Source organism: Patagioenas fasciata, chromosome 16 (assembly GCF_037038585.1).
Source record: "Patagioenas fasciata isolate bPatFas1 chromosome 16, bPatFas1.hap1, whole genome shotgun sequence".
In the NCBI taxonomy this organism is placed as follows: Eukaryota; Metazoa; Chordata; class Aves; order Columbiformes; family Columbidae; genus Patagioenas; species Patagioenas fasciata.
Genome location: NC_092535.1, coordinates 17,486,636 through 17,509,213, shown reverse-complemented (window position 1 = coordinate 17,509,213; position 22,578 = coordinate 17,486,636).

The window sequence follows — 22,578 nt, the reverse complement described above, 5'->3', positions numbered from 1 at the left end:
TTTGCACAGATGCTCCTGGTGATTCTGGCACTTTCCAGGCACACTCCTGAAAGTCGCGCACACTGCTGTTCACTCGCTAAACGACCTCTTGGGAAACACGTCTCCAGTCGACGGACCGCTCAGATTGCTTCTCGTGTAACTGTGAACTGTGTCAGCGCAGGGAATCCGTCTCTGTTGAGCAGATGTCAATCCTGCCTCGCTTTTGCTTTGTTGCCTCTACCAAGATGATTTCCCGTTTCTCTCTTCACTGGAGCAGGCAGACACAGCCAACGCACATCAAGTGTCAAGAGACACGCTCTGCTGAGCTCAACGCTTGTGCAGATGCACATGTGCGACGAAGTCAACACACGTGCTTGTGGAGAGAAAGAAAGGGACTCCCAGGCGTGTGGAGCGACGGGGAGAAAGAGCGGGCGCTGAGGAACACAGTTTCAAACAGACTGTCTCCACACAAACAGGCACCTGTCTGCAGGTATCCTAGATCTTGATTCTTGAACTTGAGGAAACGCGTCTGAGCAAAACTCCCAAACGCTTCCAGGAAAGACACAGGCTCTCCCACAAGCACACAAGTGTTTGCCCTCAGCTATAGATCAGGGACAAGCCTGTGAAGAGATGCCCTGCTATTCTTTCGCCTTATGGCATCATGTGTTTCGTTCCTCTTGGAGATCGATTGTTAAACGTCTTTCCTCGGGCGACTGTGAAGCATTTGCCAGCGGAGGAGAAGTAGCACGGAGCAGCATTCAGTACTGCCTACGAGTGTCTTTGCTACCCTACTAGCGGAGCTCCAAGAACAGGCACACATCTTCAGGTACCTTCCAAATGTGGATTCCCCTGCAGCCCCGTAGGCGGGCGTGCAGTACGCCAACCGTCAACGGACGTTTTTCCCCTCAAGCCTGTCAGGACGTTGCTCGTCCGTCTTTCCCTCAATAGATGGGAGTAGGCGCGCTTGCGGATGTGTGCGTGTGTGTGGCCACGCGTTTGCTTAGGCATCAGTGTGTGAAAAGGTAGGTGCTTTTCTCTAGCTGCGTGTGCGTGCACGTGGTGCTGGGTGCACATCCCTGGGTGCTCGTGGAAAGGTTTCTGCATGGTTTTCGCTGAGGAATCGTGTGTGTGCACATGGACAAAGAGAAGGCGCAGCAACCAGGTTCCAGCGCCGAAGAAGGCAAAAGGCGAGGTTTCCGGCGCTATCTCCTTCTCTCCGCAGACCTAGTCGCGCAAAGCAAGCCGCTAAGCCGGCGACCGGCAAGAGAGCTACAACGAAGCATGCCGAACGGAGAAAATAGCAGCAGCTCATCTGTTCACACCTTGTTTCTGCCATGTGCTTGAACGCCAAGACGTTCGCGCTTCTGTGAGATGAAAGACGTCCTTCTGCATATGTGGTTGCTCACACCGGTGCACTTGTTAGTGTATCCATTCAGTCCTGGGCTGCGGGGCATTCAGAAGTGGCTCTGTGGAGACGTCTGCATAGAGGCAGCTGTCAGAACACGCACACTCGATTGTTCACCAAAACATATGCAGACGCGTCCTTAGCCTGTAGATTTGGATGCACAGAGTTCCCTGTGTTCGCAAGAGACAAGGGAATCGCGTCTGTACGCACAGAAGCAATAGCGGACCGTTTCCCTCGGAGTGAACGCGAAAGAGCCGTCTATATACTCGCAGACACGCGAACGTGCCTCAATGCGGTCACAGAGGCAGCAGCTTTTGCACAGATGCTCCTGGTGATTCTGGCACTTTCCAGGCACACTCCTGAAAGTCGCGCACACTGCTGTTCACTCGCTAAACGACCTCTTGGGAAACACGTCTCCGGTCGACGGACCGCTCAGATTGCTTCTCGTGTAACTGTGAACTGTGTCAGCGCAGGGAATCCGTCTCTGTTGAGCAGATGTCAATCCTGCCTCGCTTTTGCTTTGTTGCCTCTACCAAGATGATTTCCCGTTTCTCTCTTCACTGGAGCAGGCAGACACAGCCAACGCACATCAAGTGTCAAGAGACACGCTCTGCTGAGCTCAACGCTTGTGCAGATGCACATGTGCGACGAAGTCAACACACGTGCTTGTGGAGAGAAAGAAAGGGACTCCCAGGCGTGTGGAGCGACGGGGAGAAAGAGCGGGCACTGAGGAACACACTTTCAAACAGACTGTCTCCACACAAACAGGCACCTGTCTGCAGGTATCCTAGATCTTGATTCTTGAACTTGAGGAAACACGCGTCTGAGCAAAACTCCCAAACGCTTCCAGGAAAGACACAGGCTCTCCCACAAGCACACAAGTGTTTGCCCTCAGCTATAGATCAGGGACAAGCCTGTGAAGAGATGCCCTGCTATTCTTTCGCCTTATGGCATCATGTCTTTCGTTCCTCTTGGAGATCGATTGTTAAACGTCTTTCCTAGGGCGACTGTGAAGCATTTGCCAGCGGAGGAGAAGTAGCACGGAGCAGCATTCAGTACTGCCTACGAGTGTCTTTGCTACCCTACTAGCGGAGCTCCAAGAACAGGCACACATCTTCAGGTACCTTCCAAATGTGGATTCCCCTGCAGCCCCGTAGGCGGGCGTGCAGTACGCCAACCGTCAACGGACGTTTTTCCCCTCAAGCCTGTCAGGACGTTGCTCGTCCGTCTTTCCCTCAATAGATGGGAGTAGGCGCGCTTGCGGATGTGTGCGTGTGTGTGGCCACGCGTTTGCTTAGGCACCAGTGTGTGAAAAGGTAGGTGCTTTTCTCTAGCTGCGTGTGCGTGCACGTGGTGCTGGGTGCACATCCCTGGGTGCTCGTGGAAAGGTTTCTGCATGGTTTTCGCTGAGGAATCGTGTGTGTGCACATGGACAAAGAGAAGGCGCAGCAACCAGGTTCCAGCGCCGAAGAAGGCAAAAGGCGAGGTTTCCGGCGCTATCTCCTTCTCTCCCCAGAGCTAGTCGCGCAAAGCAAGCCGCTAAGCCGGCGACCGGCAAGAGAGCTACAACGAAGCATGCCGAACGGAGAAAATAGCAGCAGCTCATCTGTTCACACCTTGTTTCTGCCATGTGCTTGAACGCCAAGACGTTCGCGCTTCTGTGAGATGAAAGACGTCCTTCTGCATATGTGGTTGCTCACACCGGTGCACTTGTTAGTGTATCCATTCAGTCCTGGGCTGCGGGGCATTCAGAAGTGGCTCTGTGGAGACGTCTGCATAGAGGCAGCTGTCAGAACACGCACACTCGATTGTTCACCAAAACATATGCAGACGCGTCCTTAGCCTGTAGATTTGGATGCACAGAGTTCCCTGTGTTCGCAAGAGACAAGGGAATCGCGTCTGTACGCACAGAAGCAATAGCGGACCGTTTCCCTCGGAGTGAACGCGAAAGAGCCGTCTATATACTCGCAGACACGCGAACGTGCCTCAATGCGGTCACAGAGGCAGCAGCTTTTGCACAGATGCTCCTGGTGATTCTGGCACTTTCCAGGCACACTCCTGAAAGTCGCGCACACTGCTGTTCACTCGCTAAACGACCTCTTGGGAAACACGTCTCCGGTCGACGGACCGCTCAGATTGCTTCTCGTGTAACTGTGAACTGTGTCAGCGCAGGGAATCCGTCTCTGTTGAGCAGATGTCAATCCTGCCTCGCTTTTGCTTTGTTGCCTCTACCAAGATGATTTCCCGTTTCTCTCTTCACTGGAGCAGGCAGACACAGCCAACGCACATCAAGTGTCAAGAGACACGCTCTGCTGAGCTCAACGCTTGTGCAGATGCACATGTGCGACGAAGTCAACACACGTGCTTGTGGAGAGAAAGAAAGGGACTCCCAGGCGTGTGGAGCGACGGGGAGAAAGAGCGGGCGCTGAGGAACACAGTTTCAAACAGACTGTCTCCACACAAACAGGCACCTGTCTGCAGGTATCCTAGATCTTGATTCTTGAACTTGAGGAAACACGCGTCTGAGCAAAACTCCCAAACGCTTCCAGGAAAGACACAGGCTCTCCCACAAGCACACAAGTGTTTGCCCTCAGCTATAGATCAGGGACAAGCCTGTGAAGAGATGCCCTGCTATTCTTTCGCCTTATGGCATCATGTCTTTCGTTCCTCTTGGAGATCGATTGTTAAACGTCTTTCCTAGGGCGACTGTGAAGCATTTGCCAGCGGAGGAGAAGTAGCACGGAGCAGCATTCAGTACTGCCTACGAGTGTCTTTGCTACCCTACTAGCGGAGCTCCAAGAACAGGCACACATCTTCAGGTACCTTCCAAATGTGGATTCCCCTGCAGCCCCGTAGGCGGGCGTGCAGTACGCCAACCGTCAACGGACGTTTTTCCCCTCAAGCCTGTCAGGACGTTGCTCGTCCGTCTTTCCCTCAATAGATGGGAGTAGGCGCGCTTGCGGATGTGTGCGTGTGTGTGGCCACGCGTTTGCTTAGGCATCAGTGTGTGAAAAGGTAGGTGCTTTTCTCTAGCTGCGTGTGCGTGCACGTGGTGCTGGGTGCACATCCCTGGGTGCTCGTGGAAAGGTTTCTGCATGGTTTTCGCTGAGGAATCGTGTGTGTGCACATGGACAAAGAGAAGGCGCAGCAACCAGGTTCCAGCGCCGAAGAAGGCAAAAGGCGAGGTTTCCGGCGCTATCTCCTTCTCTCCCCAGAGCTAGTCGCGCAAAGCAAGCCGCTAAGCCGGCGACCGGCAAGAGAGCTACAACGAAGCATGCCGAACGGAGAAAATAGCAGCAGCTCATCTGTTCACACCTTGTTTCTGCCATGTGCTTGAACGCCAAGACGTTCGCGCTTCTGTGAGATGAAAGACGTCCTTCTGCATATGTGGTTGCTCACACCGGTGCACTTGTTAGTGTATCCATTCAGTCCTGGGCTGCGGGGCATTCAGAAGTGGCTCTGTGGAGACGTCTGCATAGAGGCAGCTGTCAGAACACGCACACTCGATTGTTCACCAAAACATATGCAGACGCGTCCTTAGCCTGTAGATTTGGATGCACAGAGTTCCCTGTGTTCGCAAGAGACAAGGGAATCGCGTCTGTACGCACAGAAGCAATAGCGGACCGTTTCCCTCGGAGTGAACGCGAAAGAGCCGTCTATATACTCGCAGACACGCGAACGTGCCTCAATGCGGTCACAGAGGCAGCAGCTTTTGCACAGATGCTCCTGGTGATTCTGGCACTTTCCAGGCACACTCCTGAAAGTCGCGCACACTGCTGTTCACTCGCTAAACGACCTCTTGGGAAACACGTCTCCGGTCGACGGACCGCTCAGATTGCTTCTCGTGTAACTGTGAACTGTGTCAGCGCAGGGAATCCGTCTCTGTTGAGCAGATGTCAATCCTGCCTCGCTTTTGCTTTGTTGCCTCTACCAAGATGATTTCCCGTTTCTCTCTTCACTGGAGCACGCAGACACAGCCAACGCACATCAAGTGTCAAGAGACACGCTCTGCTGAGCTCAACGCTTGTGCAGATGCACATGTGCGACGAAGTCAACACACGTGCTTGTGGAGAGAAAGAAAGGGACTCCCAGGCGTGTGGAGCGACGGGGAGAAAGAGCGGGCGCTGAGGGACACAGTTTCAAACAGACTGTCTCCACACAAACAGGCACCTGTCTGCAGGTATCCTAGATCTTGATTCTTGAACTTGAGGAAACACGCGTCTGAGCAAAACTCCCAAACGCTTCCAGGAAAGACACAGGCTCTCCCACAAGCACACAAGTGTTTGCCCTCAGCTATAGATCAGGGACAAGCCTGTGAAGAGATGCCCTGCTATTCTTTCGCCTTATGGCATCATGTCTTTCGTTCCTCTTGGAGATCGATTGTTAAACGTCTTTCCTAGGGCGACTGTGAAGCATTTGCCAGCGGAGGAGAAGTAGCACGGAGCAGCATTCAGTACTGCCTACGAGTGTCTTTGCTACCCTACTAGCGGAGCTCCAAGAACAGGCACACATCTTCAGGTACCTTCCAAATGTGGATTCCCCTGCAGCCCCGTAGGCGGGCGTGCAGTACGCCAACCGTCAACGGACGTTTTTCCCCTCAAGCCTGTCAGGACGTTGCTCGTCCGTCTTTCCCTCAATAGATGGGAGTAGGCGCGCTTGCGGATGTGTGCGTGTGTGTGGCCACGCGTTTGCTTAGGCATCAGTGTGTGAAAAGGTAGGTGCTTTTCTCTAGCTGCGTGTGCGTGCACGTGGTGCTGGGTGCACATCCCTGGGTGCTCGTGGAAAGGTTTCTGCATGGTTTTCGCTGAGGAATCGTGTGTGTGCACATGGACAAAGAGAAGGCGCAGCAACCAGGTTCCAGCGCCGAAGAAGGCAAAAGGCGAGGTTTCCGGCGCTATCTCCTTCTCTCCCCAGACCTAGTCGCGCAAAGCAAGCCGCTAAGCCGGCGACCGGCAAGAGAGCTACAACGAAGCATGCCGAACGGAGAAAATAGCAGCAGCTCATCTGTTCACACCTTGTTTCTGCCATGTGCTTGAACGCCAAGACGTTCGCGCTTCTGTGAGATGAAAGACGTCCTTCTGCATATGTGGTTGCTCACACCGGTGCACTTGTTAGTGTATCCATTCAGTCCTGGGCTGCGGGGCATTCAGAAGTGGCTCTGTGGAGACGTCTGCATAGAGGCAGCTGTCAGAACACGCACACTCGATTGTTCACCAAAACATATGCAGACGCGTCCTTAGCCTGTAGATTTGGATGCACAGAGTTCCCTGTGTTCGCAAGAGACAAGGGAATCGCGTCTGTACGCACAGAAGCAATAGCGGACCGTTTCCCTCGGAGTGAACGCGAAAGAGCCGTCTATATACTCGCAGACACGCGAACGTGCCTCAATGCGGTCACAGAGGCAGCAGCTTTTGCACAGATGCTCCTGGTGATTCTGGCACTTTCCAGGCACACTCCTGAAAGTCGCGCACACTGCTGTTCACTCGCTAAACGACCTCTTGGGAAACACGTCTCCGGTCGACGGACCGCTCAGATTGCTTCTCGTGTAACTGTGAACTGTGTCAGCGCAGGGAATCCGTCTCTGTTGAGCAGATGTCAATCCTGCCTCGCTTTTGCTTTGTTGCCTCTACCAAGATGATTTCCCGTTTCTCTCTTCACTGGAGCAGGCAGACACAGCCAACGCACATCAAGTGTCAAGAGACACGCTCTGCTGAGCTCAACGCTTGTGCAGATGCACATGTGCGACGAAGTCAACACACGTGCTTGTGGAGAGAAAGAAAGGGACTCCCAGGCGTGTGGAGCGACGGGGAGAAAGAGCGGGCGCTGAGGAACACAGTTTCAAACAGACTGTCTCCACACAAACAGGCACCTGTCTGCAGGTATCCTAGATCTTGATTCTTGAACTTGAGGAAACACGCGTCTGAGCAAAACTCCCAAACGCTTCCAGGAAAGACACAGGCTCTCCCACAAGCACACAAGTGTTTGCCCTCAGCTATAGATCAGGGACAAGCCTGTGAAGAGATGCCCTGCTATTCTTTCGCCTTATGGCATCATGTGTTTCGTTCCTCTTGGAGATCGATTGTTAAACGTCTTTCCTAGGGCGACTGTGAAGCATTTGCCAGCGGAGGAGAAGTAGCACGGAGCAGCATTCAGTACTGCCTACGAGTGTCTTTGCTACCCTACTAGCGGAGCTCCAAGAACAGGCACACATCTTCAGGTACCTTCCAAATGTGGATTCCCCTGCAGCCCCGTAGGCGGGCGTGCAGTACGCCAACCGTCAACGGACGTTTTTCCCCTCAAGCCTGTCAGGACGTTGCTCGTCCGTCTTTCCCTCAATAGATGGGAGTAGGCGCGCTTGCGGATGTGTGCGTGTGTGTGGCCACGCGTTTGCTTAGGCATCAGTGTGTGAAAAGGTAGGTGCTTTTCTCTAGCTGCGTGTGCGTGCACGTGGTGCTGGGTGCACATCCCTGGGTGCTCGTGGAAAGGTTTCTGCATGGTTTTCGCTGAGGAATCGTGTGTGTGCACATGGACAAAGAGAAGGCGCAGCAACCAGGTTCCAGCGCCGAAGAAGGCAAAAGGCGAGGTTTCCGGCGCTATCTCCTTCTCTCCCCAGAGCTAGTCGCGCAAAGCAAGCCGCTAAGCCGGCGACCGGCAAGAGAGCTACAACGAAGCATGCCGAACGGAGAAAATAGCAGCAGCTCATCTGTTCACACCTTGTTTCTGCCATGTGCTTGAACGCCAAGACGTTCGCGCTTCTGTGAGATGAAAGACGTCCTTCTGCATATGTGGTTGCTCACACCGGTGCACTTGTTAGTGTATCCATTCAGTCCTGGGCTGCGGGGCATTCAGAAGTGGCTCTGTGGAGACGTCTGCATAGAGGCAGCTGTCAGAACACGCACACTCGATTGTTCACCAAAACATATGCAGACGCGTCCTTAGCCGGTAGATTTGGATGCACAGAGTTCCCTGTGTTCGCAAGAGACAAGGGAATCGCGTCTGTACGCACAGAAGCAATAGCGGACCGTTTCCCTCGGAGTGAACGCGGAAGAGCCGTCTATGTACTCGGAGACACGGGAACGTGCCTCAATGCGGTCACAGAGGCAGCAGCTTTTGCACAGGTGCTCTGGTGATTCTGGCACTTTCCAGGCACACTCCTGAAAGTCGCGCACACTGCTGTTCACTCGCTAAACGACCTCTTGGGAAACACGTCTCCGGTCGATGGAGCGCTCAGATTGCTTCTCGTGTAACTGTGAACTGTGTCAGCGCAGGGAATCCGTCTCTGTTGAGCAGATGTCAATCCTGCCTCGCTTTTGCTTTGTTGCCTCTACCAAGATGATTTCCCGTTTCTCTCTTCACTGGAGCACGCAGACACAGCCAACGCACATCAAGTGTCAAGAGACACGCTCTGCTGAGCTCAACGCTTGTGCAGATGCACATGTGCGACGAAGTCAACACACGTGCTTGTGGAGAGAAAGAAAGGGACTCCCAGGCGTGTGGAGCGACGGGGAGAAAGAGCGGGCGCTGAGGAACACAGTTTCAAACAGACTGTCTCCACACAAACAGGCACCTGTCTGCAGGTATCCTAGATCTTGATTCTTGAACTTGAGGAAACACGCGTCTGAGCAAAACTCCCAAACGCTTCCAGGAAAGACACAGGCTCTCCCACAAGCACACAAGTGTTTGCCCTCAGCTATAGATCAGGGACAAGCTTGTGAAGAGATGCCCTGCTATTCTTTCGCCTTATGGCATCATGTGTTTCGTTTCTCTTGGAGATCGATGGTTAAACGTCTTTCCTCGGGCGACTGTGAAGCATTTGCCAGCGGAGGAGAAGTAGCACGGAGCAGCATTCAGTACTGCCCACGAATGTCTTTGCTACCCTACTAGCGGAGCTCCAAGAACAGGCACACATCTTCAGGTACCTTCCAAATGTGGATTCCCCTGCAGCCCCGTAGGCGGGCGTGCAGTACGCCAACCATCAACGGACGTTTTTCCCCTCAAGCCTGTCAGGACGTTGCTCGTCCGTCTTTCCCTCAATAGATGGGAGTAGGCGCGCTTGCGGATGTGTGCGTGTGTGTGGCCACGCGTTTGCTTAGGCATCAGTGTGTGAAAAGGTAGGTGCTTTTCTCTAGCTGCGTGTGCGTGCACGTGGTGCTGGGTGCACATCCCTGGGTGCTCGAGGTAAGGTTTCTGCGTGGTTTTCGCTGAGGAATCGTGTGTGTGCACATGGACAAAGAGAAGGCGCAGCAACCAGGTTCCAGCGCCGAAGAAGGCAAAAGGCAAGGTTTCCGGCGCTATCTCCTTCTCTCCGCAGACCTAGTCGCGCAAAGCAAGCCGCTAAGCCGGCGACCGGCAAGAGAGCTACAACGAAGCATGCCGAACGGAGAAAATAGCAGCAGCGCATCTGTTCACACCTTGTTTCTGCCATGTGCTTGAACGCCAAGACGTTCGCGCTTCTGTGAGATGAAAGACGTCCTTCTGCATATGTGGTTGCTCACACCGGTGCACTTGTTAGTGTATCCATTCAGTCCTGGGCTGCGGGGCATTCAGAAGTGGCTCTGTGGAGACGTCTGCATAGAGGCAGCTGTCAGAACACGCACACTCGATTGTTCACCAAAACATATGCAGACGCGTCCTTAGCCGGTAGATTTGGATGCACAGAGTTCCCTGTGTTCGCAAGAGACAAGGGAATCGCGTCTGTACGCACAGAAGCAATAGCGGACCGTTTCCCTCGGAGTGAACGCGGAAGAGCCGTCTATGTACTCGGAGACACGGGAACGTGCCTCAATGCGGTCACAGAGGCAGCAGCTTTTGCACAGGTGCTCTGGTGATTCTGGCACTTTCCAGGCACACTCCTGAAAGTCGCGCACACTGCTGTTCACTCGCTAAACGACCTCTTGGGAAACACGTCTCCGGTCGATGGACCGCTCAGATTGCTTCTCGTGTAACTGTGAACTGTGTCACCGCAGGGAATCCGTCTCTGTTGAGCAGATGTCAATCCTGCCTCGCTTTTGCTTTGTTGCCTCTACCAAGATGATTTCCCGTTTCTCTCTTCACTGGAGCACGCAGACACAGCCAACGCACATCAAGTGTCAAGAGACACGCTCTGCTGAGCTCAACGCTTGTGCAGATGCACATGTGCGACGAAGTCAACACACGTGCTTGTGGAGAGAAAGAAAGGGACTCCCAGGCGTGTGGAGCGACGGGGAGAAAGAGCGGGCGCTGAGGAACACAGTTTCAAACAGACTGTCTCCACACAAACAGGCACCTGTCTGCAGGTATCCTAGATCTTGATTCTTGAACTTGAGGAAACACGCGTCTGAGCAAAACTCCCAAACGCTTCCAGGAAAGACACAGGCTCTCCCACAAGCACACAAGTGTTTGCCCTCAGCTATAGATCAGGGACAAGCTTGTGAAGAGATGCCCTGCTATTCTTTCGCCTTATGGCATCATGTGTTTCGTTTCTCTTGGAGATCGATGGTTAAACGTCTTTCCTCGGGCGACTGTGAAGCATTTGCCAGCGGAGGAGAAGTAGCACGGAGCAGCATTCAGTACTGCCCACGAATGTCTTTGCTACCCTACTAGCGGAGCTCCAAGAACAGGCACACATCTTCAGGTACCTTCCAAATGTGGATTCCCCTGCAGCCCCGTAGGCGGGCGTGCAGTACGCCAACCATCAACGGACGTTTTTCCCCTCAAGCCTGTCAGGACGTTGCTCGTCCGTCTTTCCCTCAATAGATGGGAGTAGGCGCGCTTGCGGATGTGTGCGTGTGTGTGGCCACGCGTTTGCTTAGGCATCAGTGTGTGAAAAGGTAGGTGCTTTTCTCTAGCTGCGTGTGCGTGCACGTGGTGCTGGGTGCACATCCCTGGGTGCTCGAGGTAAGGTTTCTGCGTGGTTTTCGCTGAGGAATCGTGTGTGTGCACATGGACAAAGAGAAGGCGCAGCAACCAGGTTCCAGCGCCGAAGAAGGCAAAAGGCAAGGTTTCCGGCGCTATCTCCTTCTCTCCGCAGACCTAGTCGCGCAAAGCAAGCCGCTAAGCCGGCGACCGGCAAGAGAGCTACAACGAAGCATGCCGAACGGAGAAAATAGCAGCAGCGCATCTGTTCACACCTTGTTTCTGCCATGTGCTTGAACGCCAAGACGTTCGCGCTTCTGTGAGATGAAAGACGTCCTTCTGCATATGTGGTTGCTCACACCGGTGCACTTGTTAGTGTATCCATTCAGTCCTGGGCTGCGGGGCATTCAGAAGTGGCTCTGTGGAGACGTCTGCATAGAGGCAGCTGTCAGAACACGCACACTCGATTGTTCACCAAAACATATGCAGACGCGTCCTTAGCCGGTAGATTTGGATGCACAGAGTTCCCTGTGTTCGCAAGAGACAAGGGAATCGCGTCTGTACGCACAGAAGCAATAGCGGACCGTTTCCCTCGGAGTGAACGCGGAAGAGCCGTCTATGTACTCGGAGACACGGGAACGTGCCTCAATGCGGTCACAGAGGCAGCAGCTTTTGCACAGATGCTCTGGTGATTCTGGCACTTTCCAGGCACACTCCTGAAAGTCGCGCACACTGCTGTTCACTCGCTAAACGACCTCTTGGGAAACACGTCTCCGGTCGATGGACCGCTCAGATTGCTTCTCGTGTAACTGTGAACTGTGTCAGCGCAGGGAATCCGTCTCTGTTGAGCAGATGTCAATCCTGCCTCGCTTTTGCTTTGTTGCCTCTACCAAGATGATTTCCCGTTTCTCTCTTCACTGGAGCACGCAGACACAGCCAACGCACATCAAGTGTCAAGAGACACGCTCTGCTGAGCTCAACGCTTGTGCAGATGCACATGTGCGACGAAGTCAACACACGTGCTTGTGGAGAGAAAGAAAGGGACTCCCAGGCGTGTGGAGCGACGGGGAGAAAGAGCGGGCGCTGAGGAACACACTTTCAAACAGACTGTCTCCACACAAACAGGCACCTGTCTGCAGGTATCCTAGATCTTGATTCTTGAACTTGAGGAAACACGCGTCTGAGCAAAACTCCCAAACGCTTCCAGGAAAGACACAGGCTCTCCCACAAGCACACAAGTGTTTGCCCTCAGCTATAGATCAGGGACAAGCTTGTGAAGAGATGCCCTGCTATTCTTTCGCCTTATGGCATCATGTGTTTCGTTTCTCTTGGAGATCGATTGTTAAACGTCTTTCCTCGGGCGACTGTGAAGCATTTGCCACCGGAGGAGAAGTAGCACGGAGCAGCATTCAGTACTGCCTACGAGTGTCTTTGCTACCCTACTAGCGGAGCTCCAAGAACAGGCACACATCTTCAGGTACCTTCCAAATGTGGATTCCCCTGCAGCCCCGTAGGCGGGCGTGCAGTACGCCAACCATCAACAGACGTTTTTCCCCTCAAGCCTGTCAGGACGTTGCTCGTCCGTCTTTCCCTCAATAGATGGGAGTAGGCGCGCTTGCGGATGTGTGCGTGTGTGTGGCCACGCGTTTGCTTAGGCATCAGTGTGTGAAAAGGTAGGTGCTTTTCTCTAGCTGCGTGTGCGTGCACGTGGTGCTGGGTGCACATCCCTGGGTGCTCGAGGTAAGGTTTCTGCGTGGTTTTCGCTGAGGAATCGTGTGTGTGCACATGGACAAAGAGAAGGCGCAGCAACCAGGTTCCAGCGCCGAAGAAGGCAAAAGGCAAGGTTTCCGGCGCTATCTCCTTCTCTCCGCAGACCTAGTCGCGCAAAGCAAGCCGCTAAGCCGGCGACCGGCAAGAGAGCTACAACGAAGCATGCCGAACGGAGAAAATAGCAGCAGCGCATCTGTTCACACCTTGTTTCTGCCATGTGCTTGAACGCCAAGACGTTCGCGCTTCTGTGAGATGAAAGACGTCCTTCTGCATATGTGGTTGCTCACACCGGTGCACTTGTTAGTGTATCCATTCAGTCCTGGGCTGCGGGGCATTCAGAAGTGGCTCTGTGGAGACGTCTGCATAGAGGCAGCTGTCAGAACACGCACACTCGATTGTTCACCAAAACATATGCAGACGCGTCCTTAGCCGGTAGATTTGGATGCACAGAGTTCCCTGTGTTCGCAAGAGACAAGGGAATCGCGTCTGTACGCACAGAAGCAATAGCGGACCGTTTCCCTCGGAGTGAACGCGGAAGAGCCGTCTATGTACTCGCAGACACGGGAACGTGCCTCAATGCGGTCACAGAGGCAGCAGCTTTTGCACAGATGCTCTGGTGATTCTGGCACTTTCCAGGCACACTCCTGAAAGTCGCGCACACTGCTGTTCACTCGCTAAACGACCTCTTGGGAAACACGTCTCTGGTCGATGGACCGCTCAGATTGCTTCTCGTGTAACTGTGAACTGTGTCAGCGCAGGGAATCCGTCTCTGTTGAGCAGATGTCAATCCTGCCTCGCTTTTGCTTTGTTGCCTCTACCAAGATGATTTCCCGTTTCTCTCTTCACTGGAGCACGCAGACACAGCCAACGCACATCAAGTGTCAAGAGACACGCTCTGCTGAGCTCAACGCTTGTGCAGATGCACATGTGCGACGAAGTCAACACACGTGCTTGTGGAGAGAAAGAAAGGGACTCCCAGGCGTGTGGAGCGACGGGGAGAAAGAGCGGGCGCTGAGGAACACAGTTTCAAACAGACTGTCTCCACACAAACAGGCACCTGTCTGCAGGTATCCTAGATCTTGATTCTTGAACTTGAGGAAACACGCGTCTGAGCAAAACTCCCAAACGCTTCCAGGAAAGACACAGGCTCTCCCACAAGCACACAAGTGTTTGCCCTCAGCTATAGATCAGGGACAAGCTTGTGAAGAGATGCCCTGCTATTCTTTCGCCTTATGGCATCATGTGTTTCGTTTCTCTTGGAGATCGATTGTTAAACGTCTTTCCTCGGGCGACTGTGAAGCATTTGCCACCGGAGGAGAAGTAGCACGGAGCAGCATTCAGTACTGCCTACGAGTGTCTTTGCTACCCTACTAGCGGAGCTCCAAGAACAGGCACACATCTTCAGGTACCTTCCAAATGTGGATTCCCCTGCAGCCCCGTAGGCGGGCGTGCAGTACGCCAACCGTCAACGGACGTTTTTCCCCTCAAGCCTGTCAGGACCTTGCTCGTCCGTCTTTCCATCAATAGATGGGAGTAGGCGCGCTTGCGGATGTGTGCGTGTGTGTGGCCACGCGTTTGCTTAGGCATCGGTGTGTGAAAAGGTAGGTGCTTTTCTCTAGCTGCGTGTGCGTGCACGTGGTGCTGGGTGCACATCCCTGGGTGCTCGAGGTAAGGTTTCTGCATGGTTTTCGCTGAGGAATCGTGTGTGTGCACATGGACAAAGAGAAGGCGCAGCAACCAGGTTCCAGCGCCGAAGAAGGCAAAAGGCAAGGTTTCCGGCGCTATCTCCTTCTCTCCGCAGACCTAGTCGCGCAAAGCAAGCCGCTAAGCCGGCGACCGGCAAGAGAGCTACAACGAAGCATGCCGAACGGAGAAAATAGCAGCAGCTCATCTGTTCACACCTTGTTTCTGCCATGTGCTTGAACGCCAAGACGTTCGCGCTTCTGTGAGATGAAAGACGTCCTTCTGCATATGTGGTTGCTCACACAGGTGCACTTGTTAGTGTATCCATTCAGTCCTGGGCTGCGGGGCATTCAGAAGTGGCTCTGTGGAGACGTCTGCATAGAGGCAGCTGTCAGAACACGCACACTCGATTGTTCACCAAAACATATGCAGACGCGTCCTTAGCCTGTAGATTTGGATGCACAGAGTTCCCTGTGTTCGCAAGAGACAAGGGAATCGCGTCTGTACGCACAGAAGCAATAGCGGACCGTTTCCCTCGGAGTGAACGCGGAAGAGCCGTCTATATACTCGCAGACACGGGAACGTGCCTCAATGCGGTCACAGAGGCAGCAGCTTTTGCACAGATGCTCTGGTGATTCTGGCACTTTCCAGGCACACTCCTGAAAGTCGCGCACACTGCTGTTCACTCGCTAAACGACCTCTTGGGAAACACGTCTCCGGTCGATGGACCGCTCAGATTGCTTCTCGTGTAACTGTGAACTGTGTCAGCGCAGGGAATCCGTCTCTGTTGAGCAGATGTCAATCCTGCCTCGCTTTTGCTTTGTTGCCTCTACCAAGATGATTTCCCGTTTCTCTCTTCACTGGAGCACGCAGACACAGCCAACGCACATCAAGTGTCAAGAGACACACTCTGCTGAGCTCAACGCTTGTGCAGATGCACATGTGCGACGAAGTCAACACACGTGCTTGTGGAGAGAAAGAAAGGGACTCCCAGGCGTGTGGAGCGACGGGGAGAAAGAGCGGGCGCTGAGGAACACAGTTTCAAGCAGACTATCTCCACACAAACAGGCACCTGTCTGCAGAAGCACGAACGTCTTGGCGTTCAAGCACATGGCAGAAACAAGGTGTGAACAGATGTGCTGCTGCTATTTTCTCCGTTCGGCATGCTTCGTTGTAGCTCTCTTGCCGGTCGCCGGCTTAGCGGCTTGCTTTGCGCGACTAGGTCTGCGGAGAGAAGGAGATAGCGCCGGAAACCTTGCCTTTTGCCTTCTTCGGCGCTGGAACCTGGTTGCTGCGCCTTCTCTTTGTCCATGTGCACACACACGATTCCTCAGCGAAAACCATGCAGAAACCTTTCCACGAGCACCCAGGGATGTGCACCCAGCACCACGTGCACGCACACGCAGCTAGAGAAAAGCACCTACCTTTTCACACACTGATGCCTAAGCAAACGCGTGGCCACACACACGCACACATCCGCAAGCGCGCCTACTCCCATCTATTGAGGGAAAGACGGACGAGCAACGTCCTGACAGGCTTGAGGGGAAAAACGTCTGTTGATGGTTGGCGTACTGCACGCCCGCCTACGGGGCTGCAGGGGAATCCACATTTGGAAGGTACCTGAAGATGTGTGCCTGTTCTTGGAGCTCCACTAGTAGGGTAGCAAAGACACTCGTAGGCAGTACTGAATGCTGCTCCGTGCTACTTCTCCTCCGGTGGCAAATGCTTCACAGTCGCCCGAGGAAAGACGTTTAACAATCGATCTCCAAGAGAAACGAAACACATGATGCCATAAGGCGAACGAATAGCAGGGCATCTCTTCACAAGCTTGTCCCTGATCTATAGCTGAGGGCAAACACTTGTGTGCTTGTGGGAGAGCCTGTGTCTTTCCTGGAAGCGTTTGGGAGTTTTGCTCAGACGCGTGTTTCCTCAAGTTCAAGAATCAAGATCTAGGATACCTGCAGACAGGTGCCTGTTTGTGTGGAGACAGTCTGTTTGAAACTGTGTTCCAGGGTGTCACCATCGACCTTGGGGAGAAAGTGGGGTCCCCTGAATGTCACAATGGGCCTTGGGGACAATGGGGGGTCCTGGGATGTCACCATGGGCCCTGGGGGCAATGGGTGGTGCTGGGATGTCACAACTTTCCCTGGGGACAAAGGGGGTCCCCATGGTGCCACAAGGGGCCCTGGGACAAAGGGGGGTCCCCAGGATGTCACAATGGTCCCTGAGGACAAGGGGAGGTCCCCATGGTGTCACAATGGGTCCCCAGTGACAAGGGGGTCCCCCATGGTTCACAATGGGCCCTGGGGAGAAGGGGTTAGGGGGTTGGAGGATTAGGTGGTGCAGGATTTGGGGGTGCAAGGCCGGGGGAGCAGGATTTTGCGGGGCCTGATTTGGGGCTACAGGGTCTGGGGTTGCAGGTTCCAGGGGTGCAGGTTTTGGGGGTTCAGGGTGTAGGGCAGTAGGGTCTTTGGGTGCAGGAGTTTGGGGTGCCGGGTTTGGGGGCCAGGATTTGGGGTTGCAGGATTTAGGGGTGCAGTGGTTTGGAGTGCAGTGTTTTGGGGTGCAGGGTTTGGGGAAGGAGGATATGGGGGTGCAGGGTTTAGGGGAGCAGGATCTTGGGGTGCAGGGGTTTGGGGTGGGGGGCTTGGTAGGGCAGGATTTGGGGGTGGAAAGTTTTGGGGGTAGGGCTGGGGGTGCAGGATTTGGGGGTGAAGGGGTTGTGGGGTGCAGGGTTGTGGGGTGCAGGGTTTGGGAGATCGGTACGTGGGGCTGGAGGATTTGGGGGTGCAGGGTTTGGAGCAGCAGGATCTGGGGGTGCAGAGTTGGGGGGTGCAAGATTGGGGGTAGCAGGGTTTTGGGGAGCAGGGTTTCGGGGTCAGGCTTTAGGGGGACAGGGTTTGGGGGGCAGGGCTGGGAGGGATGATTTTGGGGTGCAGGGTTTAGGGCAGCAGGATCTTGGGGTGAAGGGGTTTGGGGTGAAGGGTTTGGTAGGACAGGATTTGGGGTGCAGGTTTTTAGGGTGCAACTTGTGGGGGTCAGGATTTGGGGTACAGGGTTTGGGGTGCAGGGTTTAGTGGTGCAGGGTTTGGGGGTGCAGGTCTTGTGGAGGCAGAATTGGGGGTGCAGGTTTTTGGAGTTAAGGGATTTGGGGGTGCAGATTTTGGGTGTTCAGGACCTGGGGGTGCAGGATTTGGGGATGTAGGTTTGGTGGGGGCAGGGCTTAGGGTTTCAGTATCTTGGGTTGAAGAGGTTTGGGGTGAAGGGTTGTGTACGGCAGGATTTGGGGGTGCAGGGCTTTGGGCTGCAGGTTTGGGGGTGCAGGGTTCGCATGTTCAGGAACTGGGGGTGCAGGATTTGGGTTTGCAGGTTTGGGGAATTTTGGGGTAAAGGATTTGGGGTGTAGGGTTGGGGGACGCAGGATCTGAGGGTGCAGCGTTTGGGGTGCAGAGTTAGCGGCTGCAGGAACTGGGGGTGCAGGGTTTGGGGGGCACTGTGTTGGGGGGAAGGATTTGGGGGATGCAGGGTTTAAGGGTTTAAGATTTGGAGGTGTCGAATTTTGGGGTGCAGGAGGTGCAGGATTTGCAGTTTGCAGGATTTGGGAGAGAACAGTTTGGGGTGCTGGGGTTTTGGGGATGCAAGATTTGAGGCTGCAGGGTTTCGGGGTTTGGGACATGGGGCTGGAGGATTCGGGGGTGCAGGATTTGGGGTGCAGTGTGTGGGGGTGCAAAATCTTGGGGTGTACGAGCTTTGGGTGTGGGATTTGAAGGACAATGATTTGGGGGTGCAGAGATTGGGGGTGCAGGGTTTGGGGTTGCTGCGTTTGGAGATTCGGGATGTGGAGGTCAAGGATTTAGGGGTACAGGGTTTGGTTGCAGGATTTGGGGTGCAGGGTTTGAAGTGCAGGGCTAAAGGGGGCAGGATTTGGAGGTGCAATATTTGGTGGTCTGGGGTATTGGGGTGCAGGGTTTTGGGGTGAGGGATTTGGGGGTCAGGATGTGGGGTGGAGGATTTGAGCGTGCGTGCTGTTGGGGCACAGAGTTTCGGGGGACAGATCTGGGGGTGCAGGGTTTGTGGGGCAGCATTTAGGGCTGTAGGCTTTGGGGGTGGAGTGTTTTGGGGAGGATTTGGGGTGCAGGGTTGAAGGGTTTAGATCTGGAGGTGCAGAGTTCTGGGGTGCAGGGTGTTGGGTGCAGGATCTGGGGCTCCAGGATTTATGGGTGCAGGCTCTTGGGGTTCAGGGTAGGAGGATCGTGGGGTGCGGGGCTGAAGGGTTTGGTAGGGCCGGATTTGGGGCTGCAGGGCTTTAGGGTGAGGCTTTGGGGGTGCAGGTTTCATGTCTTTAGGAACTGGGGGGGCAGGATTTTGTGGTGCGGACTTTTGAGTGCAAGTTTGAGGGGCCTTGATTTTGGGGTGCACGGTTTGGGGGGGCAGGATTCCGGGTGTAAGATTTTGGGGTGCAGAACTTGGGGGTGTGGGTTTCACACATTAAGGAACTGGGGGCTGCAGAAGTTGGGGGTGCAGCGTTTTGGGGTGCAGGGTTGAAGGGTGCAGGATTCAGGGGTACAGGTTTTGGGAGATAAGGATCTGGGGGTGCAGGTTGTAGGGATCAGAATATGGGGGTGCATTGTTTGGGATTGCAGGATATTGGGTGCAGGATCTGAGGGTACAAGGTTTGGGGTAGCAGGGTTTTGGGGAGCAGGGTTTCGGGGTCAGGCTTTAGGGGGACAGGGTTTGGGGGGCAGGGCTGGGAGGGATGATTTGGGGGTGCAGGGCTTAGTTCAGCAGGATCTTGGGGTGAAGGGGTTTGGGGTGAAGGGTTGGGTAGGACAGGATTTGGGGTGCAGGATTTTAGGGTGCAACTTGTGGGGTTCAGGATTTGGGGTACAGGGGATTGGGGGTCCAGGGTTTGTGGGTGCAGGATTTAGTGGAGCAGGGATTGAGTTGCAGATCCTGGGGAGGCAGAATTGGGGGTGCAGGTTTTGGGAGTTAAGGGTTTGGGGGTGCAGATTTTGGGTGTTCAGGACCTGGGGGTGCATTATTTGGGGATGTAGGTTTTGGGGGGTAGATTTTGGGGTGCTGGGTTCGGGACATGGGTCTGGAGGATTTGAGGGTGCAGGGTTAAGGGGTTTAGGATTTTGGGGTGCACGGTTTAGGGTGCACACGTTTTGGGTGTGTATGATTTGAGAGTGCAGGGCTTTGGGGTACAGGATTTGGGGTGCAGGGTTTTGGGGTCAGGATCTGGGGGTGCAGGGTGTTGGGGAGAAGGATTCGGGGTGCAGCATTTTGAAGGGCAGGGTTTGGAGGAGGGAGGTTTTGGAGGTGCAAGGTTTGGTGCTTCAGGTTTTGAGGGTGCAAGATATGGTGGTGCAGGTTTTGGGGGTGCAGTGTTAAGGGGGTGGAGGATTAGAGGTGCAGGATTTGGGGGTGCAGGGTTGGGAGTGCAGGGTTTTTGGGGCCTGATTTGGGGGTACAGGGTCTGGGGGTGCAAGATCCTGGAGTTCAGGATTTGGGGGTTCAGGATGTGGGGGTGCAGGGTATGGGAGGGAAGGATCTGGGGCTTCAGGATTTGGGGGTGCACCGTTTGGGGGTGCAGGGTTTAGAAGTCAGGTCTAAGAGTGCAGGGTTTGGGGTGCAGGGGTTTGGGGGTGCAGGTTTCATGAGTTCAGGAACTGGGGGTGCAGGAATCAAGGGTGCAGGGTTTGGGAAAGAATTTGGGGGATCAGGGTTTTGGGGTGCAGAGTTTCAGAGTTCAGGGTTTGGGGGGAAGTTTAAGGTTGCAGAGTGTTAAGGGTGCAGAGCATTGGGGCAGAGGATTTGGGGGTGCGGGGTTTCAGGGTTCAGGATGTGGAGGGGTGGAGTTTTGGGGGGCAGGGTTTGGGGGTGAAGGATTTGGGGGTGCAGGGTGGTGGGGTACAGGCCTTCCTGTGTCACCTCAGCTGGGTGTTCCTGCTCCACGGGGGGATTGCACCGGATGAGCTTTCCAGGTCCCTTCCAACCCCTGACATTCTGGGACTCTGTGCGGAAGGATTTGGGGGTGAGAGATTTGGGGTGCAGCATTTGGGGGTGCAGAGTTTTGGGAGGCAAGGACCTGGGGCTGCAGGATTTGGGGGTTCATTGTTTAGGGCAGCACAATCTTGGGGTGCAGGAGTTTGCAGTGAAAGGTTTGGTAGGGCAGGATTTGGGGTGCAGGATTCTGGGGTGCTGGGTTTTGGGGCACAGGATTTGGTGTTGCAGGGATGGGGTTGAAGGGCTTGGGTTTCCAGGCCTTGGAGGTGCAGGATTTGGAGGTGCAAGGTTTGGGAGGGAATTCTTTCGGGGTGCTGTGTTTGGGGGTGCAGGGTTTGGGGGTGCAGGGTTTGGGTGTTCAGGACCTGGGGGTGCTGCATTGGGGGTGCAGTGGTTTGGGGAGCAGGGTTTAGGGAGGCAAATTATGGGGGTCCTGGGTTTTAGGAGGACAGGATTTAAAGGCGCGGGATTTGGGGGTGCAGGGTTTGGGGACTCAGGACCTGGGGATGCAGCTTTCAGGGTGCGAGGCTTAGGGGTGCATTATTAGAGGGTGGAATATTAGGGGTGCAGGACTGGGTGGGGAGGATCTGGGGTGCACATTTTGAGCGTTAAGGACGTGGGGGTGCAGGACTTGGGCGTTCAGGGATTGGGAGTGCACGGTTTGGGGGTGCAGAGTGCAAGCTGGGGGGCAGGATTTGAGGTGCAGGGTTTGGGGGTGCATTGTTGGGGGACCGGATTTGGGGGTCCAGGGTTTGGGGATGTAGGATTTAGGGTGCAGGACTTGGGGTTGTACGGCTGGGGGGTGAAGGGTTTGAGGGAAAGAATAATGGGGTGCATGGTTTAGGGGTACAGGGGCTTGGGGGGGACAATTTGGGGCTGCAGGGTTTTGAAGTGCAGGGTTTGAGGGGGCAGGATTTGGGGGTGCAAGATTTGGTGGTTCGGGATTCTGGGGTGCCGGGTTTTGAGGTGAAGGATTTGGGGGTGCAGGGTTTGGGGATGGATGATCACGGGGTGCAGACTTTGGAATTCAGGATCTTGGGGTGCAGGGGTCTGCAGTGAAGGGTTTGGTAGAGCAGGGTCTGGGGGTGCAGGACTTTCGGGTGAGGTTTGGGGTGCAGGGTTCGTGTGTTCAGGGTTAGGGGTGCAGGATTTGAGGGTGCAGGGCTCTGGGTGCAGAGTTTGGGAGTTCAGGGTTTGGGGTGCAGGGTTTTTGGCAGGAGCATCTGAGGGTGCAGGATCTGGGGATGCTGGATCTGGGGCTGCAGCGTTTTCAGTGCAGGTTTTGGGGGGACTTGATTTTGAGGTGCTCGCTGTGGGGCTGCAGGATCTGGGGGCAGGATTTGGGGTTTCAGGGTTGAGGGTAACAGGAATTTGGGGTGCAGGGGCTTGGGGTGAAGAGCATGGTAGGGCAGGATTTGGGGGGGCAGGATTGGGGAAAAAAAGGAAGGAAGGAAGGAAGGAAGGAAGGAAGGAAGGAAGGAAGGAAGGAAGGAAGGAAGGAAGGAAGGAAGGAAGGAAGGAAGGAAGGAAGGAAGGAAGGAAGGAAGGAAGGAAGGAAGGAAGGAAGGAAGGAAGACCTGGGGTTGCAGGGTTTACGGTAGCAGGATCTTGGGGTGCAGGATCTGGGGGTGCAGGGATCAGAATTTGGGGGTACAGGGTTTGGGGTGCAGGATATCAGCGAACAGGGCTTGGGGTGCAGAACCTTGTTGTTCAGGGTTTAGAGGCAGGATTTGGGGGTGCAGGGCTTTGGGGTGAGGGGTTGGGGTGCAGGGTTCAGGGCTCCAGGACCTGGGGGTCAGAGGATTTAGGGGGTTGCAGGATTTGGGGGTGCAGGGCAGGGCAAGGAAGGCTTTGAATGTGCAGTGTTTGAAGTTTCAGCACTTGGGGGTGCAGGATTT